This window comes from Tupaia chinensis, unplaced genomic scaffold (assembly GCF_000334495.1).
Source record: "Tupaia chinensis unplaced genomic scaffold, TupChi_1.0 Scaffold000119_2, whole genome shotgun sequence".
Classification (NCBI taxonomy): Eukaryota; Metazoa; Chordata; class Mammalia; order Scandentia; family Tupaiidae; genus Tupaia; species Tupaia belangeri.
In genome coordinates this window covers 14,073-19,627 of record NW_006159586.1, presented here as the reverse complement: position 1 = coordinate 19,627, position 5,555 = coordinate 14,073, and the positions used below count along the sequence as shown (strand labels likewise).

Sequence of the window (5,555 nt, the reverse complement as noted above, 5' to 3'; positions counted from 1 at the left end):
TAGCAAAAACCTCTCAAAAAAAAAAAAAGAATAAACTAGGTTGGGACCAGCAGGCAGTATGGAGGTTAAGGCGCTGGACACTCCCGCATGGCCAAACACAAGTCCCAGACTGGATGGCTTTCTCTCTCTCTCTCTCTGTCTCTCTCTCTCTCATCAAATTAAGATAAATGAATGAATAAAATTAAACAATTATTTCTTAAAATGTAGATGAATAAACTAGGTTGGGCCCAGCAGGTGGCATGGTAGTTAAAATGATGGGACTTCAACATGGCTGACTGTGGTTGGAGTCCCAGATCAGATAGTTTGAAAACCATGCCAGGTGCATATGTGTGCATGCTCAAAATTCTGAGAGGAGAATAGAGAAAGAATTGTAGTGGTGGCTTGCCTCGCTGGGGGAGGGGGGTGATTTCTCACTTTCCCTCTTTCTGTCTCTCTCTGGAAAGCACACACACCCTGTGACAAACATACACACACGTGTGTACATATATATGTGTGTGTGTGTATATATTTATTTAAAGAAGTATTTTATTTAACTTTATTTTATTTATTTATTTATTTATTCATTTATTTTAATTTGACCAGAGAGGGACAGAGTGAGAGAGAAAGGGAAAGTGAGAAAGGAAGCCGCCAGGTCCAGGACTTGAACCACAGTCGGCCATGTGGGAGTCCAGCGTTTTTATCCAACACACACCCGCCAGCCCCTGTATATATATATATATATGTATATATATAGATATATAGATATACATTTTAATAGAAATGTTTGCTATGGGGTGCAAGTACTTGCCGGAGAGATAGAGACAGAGACAGAGACAGAAAATGAGAACTCCGGGGCCAGCAGTTAGCATAATGGCTATGTCGCTGGACTCCCATGCAGTCAACCACAGTTTGAGTCCTGGACCTGGTGGCTTAAACTCACACGAGGCGCACGCTGGATTCCCACATGGCCAACCATGCATCAAGTCCTGCACCTGGTGGCTTGCTTTCTCACTTACTTTCTCTCTCTCTCTCGTCAAATAAAGAAAAAAATAACAATAACAAATGGAAATAAATAATTCAAAAAAAAAAAAAAGAGAGAGAGAACTCCTACCCCACAACACACCCCAAGGGGGAATGACCATGCCACAATCTCTTCTTCTCCTCCATTCCCCTCTTGGGATTTTGGGTATGTACGCATGCGTGCACACGACAGGCGTGAGGTTTTTTAAGCCACCAGATCTGGGACTAGAACCACAGTCGACTACGTGGGAGTCCAGCTAGGTAACTATTATACCATCCACTGACCCCAAATCCATATATATTAAAAAATAAATTTAAAAAATCTAGGTTTCTATGTTGAACTAAGTTAAAACTAAGACAGGATACTGCTTAAAAATCTTAACCATGTGAGGTTTTTGTTCTTAATACTGAAAGGAAAACAATTCTGTTTTCCTAGAGTTTTAGTCCACACCCAACTTCCCTATTCCCAACAATACCTTTCTCTATAAGGACCTAACAAATGCTGATATCATAAAAGTCATTTTTTTAAACCAGACAACTCAGTAAAAAAGTCATTTCTACAGACCCTTTTATTCAGTATCTTGTTTCTTTAATGTTAATTATGCTAATGAAAACTAATTTCTAGACTGCCTGAATACAATCCTAGTTTACATACATTCTCAGAAATGGCTGCTAGAAGTTTTAACAAATTTAATTTTGTTATTCTTTGAACAACAATCAAAACTAATTTAAAAAACACTAAACACAAAACACATTATTCCTAGTTACACACAGAAAAATAAGAAAGGTTTAAGATGATTTACCAAAGTTACCAAACCTAAGGTTTGAGTCACTGGTACATGCCAGATTCAAATTTTAAAAAGAAGGAAAAAAGGCCAACTCTATGGATGCACTTCTCAGGATAGGCCAGATGGTGACCACAGTTCGAGGATCCAATCAGGTAGGCCTGAGACCCATCTCGCTGCATGCAAATGAAAACGGCTGGAGGACTGAAGGAGAGAGGTAATAGCTTGGTCAAATTTGTGGAAGGGGCATCTCTCTCTCACACACACACACCTCTTTCATCATAGATGAAGGGGCAGGCTGAAAAAGGAAAAAAGGTCAAAAACTCAAAATACCTATGTACTCAAAAAGTCTATTCAAACACGTCAGAACAAAACCCTGAAATTGGGGATCTCAGCACACACACACACACACACACACACAACTCCTTGAATAATTAGTAACTATATAAGTTCAAAAATGTTACTAGTCATATAATAGAGAGATTTAAAATACCAATGTTACTATAAATATTAGGAGTAAAAAACCTTTGAAGGACACACATTGAACACTTAGTTCTAACAGAAATGTACTGAATTAACAGACCCTAAAGCTGATCGTTTTGTTTTTTAAGAGAGATTTTTGCTATAGGGAGAGTGCGCTCAGCAGACACATAGAGCTAGAAACCACCCCCAGGGGAGATGGCCACACACAGTCCCTTCTCCTCCAATCTCCTCTCCAAATTTTGAGCATGCGTGCACACTATACCAGGCATGAGTTTTTAAGCCACCGCGACAGGGACTCAAACCATGATCCACTACATGGGAGTCCAGCAATGTAACCATTTTGCCATCTACTGGTCCCAAGATGACTTATCGTTAACATATATGGGTCATGAATTAATCATGAAGACTATAAAACAAGAGTATTGACAGTTACTCTCACATAATGCATAAAAGGAGCATACTGAGTTAGTGACTAACATAACAACTACACTGTGAGCTTGATACGAAGCTAATAATGAAGTTTCTAGCAGGTGGCATGGAGGTTCAGGTACTGTATCCCACATAGCAGACTGCATGGTTCAGGTCCCAGACCAGTGGTTTTAAAAGTCTAACAGGTACATGTGCAAGTATACCCAAAATCTTGAAAGGAGACTGATGGAGGAGGGACTGTAAGATGGCCAATGCTCCCCACGACCCCCAGGGTGATTTTTCTCTCTTTCTCTGGCTAGCCCAAGCACCCTATAGCAAAAGCTAAAAGAAAAAAAATTTAAAAAGAAACTTCTCAATATGAAATCTAACTTAGCTGGTCCATTAGGTACAAAACTGAAGTTTCTCTCTGCCTTTCAAAATTGTATATAACTATTTTGGGAACCAGCAGTTAGCGTAATGGCTATGTCGCTGGATTCCCCCATAGTCGACCGCGGTTCGCGTCCCGGATCCGATGGCTTAAAACTCACGCCAGGCACGTGTGTGTGTGTGTGCCCAAGATCCCGAGAGGAGAATGGAAGAGAAGGGATTGCGGCGTGACCATCCCCCCTGGGGGGTGATTCCTCACTTTCCGTCTCTATGTCTCTCTCTGTCTGTCTGGCGAGCGCATGTACCCTATAGTAAAAAAAGCCTCTCCCCCCAAAAAAAAATTGTATATAACTATTTTGTAGTTTACACCTATGTTATCATTATGAAAAAGATGTGGTTTGGGATGGGCAGATGGCATGATGGTTAAGGGCACTGGACTCCCACATGGCTGAACACAGCTGAAGTCCTGGGCCTGGCAGCTTGCTTTCTCACTTTCTGCCTCTCTCTCTCTCTGTCTCTCAAAATAAGTAAATAAAGTTAAATAAAGCAATTCTTAGGGGGAAAAAAAGAAAAAGATACGGCTTGAAGTTTTAGGAATACAATGAGGGCCAGGAGGTGGCACAGTGGTTAAGGCGCTGTATTCCCACATGACTGACCATGGTTCGAGTGCCACCCAGAGGCTAAAACTCACACCAGGAGGGTGTGTGCGCCACTCCCCCCAACATCCCTACAGGTGAATAGAGAAGGGATTCAGCATGGCCATCCTTCCTGTGGGGTGATTTCTTCCCTTCTCTCTCTCTATGCACCCTACAGCAAAAATCTCTCTTAATAAAAAAAAAAAATATATATATATATAATATAAATATAATCATACTTAAAAGCTTTCTAAAAGAAATATATTTAGAAGTATCTAAGAAATACTTTTATTTCTCATTTAATGATACATAAATTTTCTCTAATTTTCTTTTTAAAGTAGCACTGAGGTCACTGCAGTCAATTCCATCTTAATTCCCTGAATTCAAATTTAGCCATAATTTTTTTTTAACACAGCCCCTACTGTGCACAAAGCACTCAGGTTCAGGAAACACTGTGCTAGTTACATTATACAGCCCAAACACGGTACTGCTTATTCAAAAAAAAAAAAATCCAACAACATATAGATGCATTGTTGACTCCTCAAGACATCAGGTGATAACTATCAGCTTCCAAAAATGCTTGTTAAACCAAAAGGCAATGCTCTGATTACTGGAGGAATCCAGACTGCAGAGCTCAGCAAAACTACATTAGAAAGTTAATAGCTTCCATCTTTAAAATATCCCAAGAGAAGAAAAGAGAGTGATTCAAACTGTTAGCATGTACCTAAGAAGGCTAGCTAATAACAGCCTAAGCAAAACTGCCAGATACATTTGTAATTAAGAGGTCCAACCTTGACAAAGCATCATCAGTGAGATGTTACCCTACAGGATGGAAAGATTCAGAAACCAAAAGCTTAGGCAGAAAAAGGAAAGTACATCCAAGCTTAAAGTGCCAAAGGGTGAAAGATCTGGGAGGACAAGTACAGACGCTCATGGCTTTATCCCGGCGAGGACCCATTTAGTAATTGGGGAGGACAATTTAAAAGTGAAAATGCCGTGCGGTTCCGAAGGTGCTGCATATATGGTACACCCTGAGATCGGCGCTACGACAGACAAAAAGTACTTAGTGCTTACTAGGTAAGTAAGGTCAGGGAACTCTCTCTGGAAAGTCAGAGATCGCCTATAAGCCAAGGTTCATCAGTTTACATCCTCCTGGATCTTTAAAAAAAAGTTGACAAACAACCCGTAAGAGGTCAACGCTGGAGACTGACAGATCGCGCCCACTGACCGGAGGCGTTTGCCGACCAAAGGTACGAAGCACCGAAAGGCAGGAGGCACCAAGGCTTTAAGAAAGCCTTTTCTCCCTCCAAGGCCACGACAGCCGCGGCGCTGGGGCAGGTGGCGGCGCCAGACCCCAGCTGACCGAGCTGGCGGAGCTGCGGCCACCGCTTCCCCCACCGGCCGCGCACCGGAAAGTTGCCGAAGACAATTCACCCGCGGCACCGGGTCTGCCGCACCGTCAGCCTCCCCTCAACCCCCGCAAGGGAAATGACCCGCCTCGACCCGGCCCCAGCGCACCGAGAAGGGAGGATTTGACCTGCCAGCTCGACTGGGCTGGGAGGACGCGAGGATCACCAGCGCCGGGCGAGCAAGGGGGTCGGAGCTACTGGCGCCCTCGACTCACCAGGGCCGCGCCTCCCGCCAAGTCTGCGCGCGAACTCCCCCGGCCCCCCCCAGCCGGGCCCGTCACGACCCCAGCGCCGGGCGCCGCAAAGCCCTCACGCGCGGCCCGCACTCCTCTCATCCTTCCCTGGGATGCAGCCGGGCCCCGCGCCTCGACGAGCAGCCAGGCCGTGGCCCTGCGCCCCTTCCCGCCTCACCTGCGCTCCGCTACGACTCCGAACCTCCTCGCCTGCTC

The 5,555-nt window shown here is 44.0% G+C and overlaps 1 protein-coding gene across 3 annotated transcripts in view; it reads right to left on the bottom strand.

The window, feature by feature from the left end:
* The window catches only part of ARK2N (arkadia (RNF111) N-terminal like PKA signaling regulator 2N), a 98,357-nt gene extending 92,802 nt beyond the window's left edge, over positions 1–5,555 (bottom strand). For all 3 annotated transcript variants that reach the window (XM_006144415.3, XM_006144416.3, XM_027770263.1), the window contains exon 1: positions 5,518–5,555. The gene's annotated coding sequence lies outside the window, so the exon portion shown is untranslated. The remainder of the gene's footprint in view (positions 1–5,517) is intronic.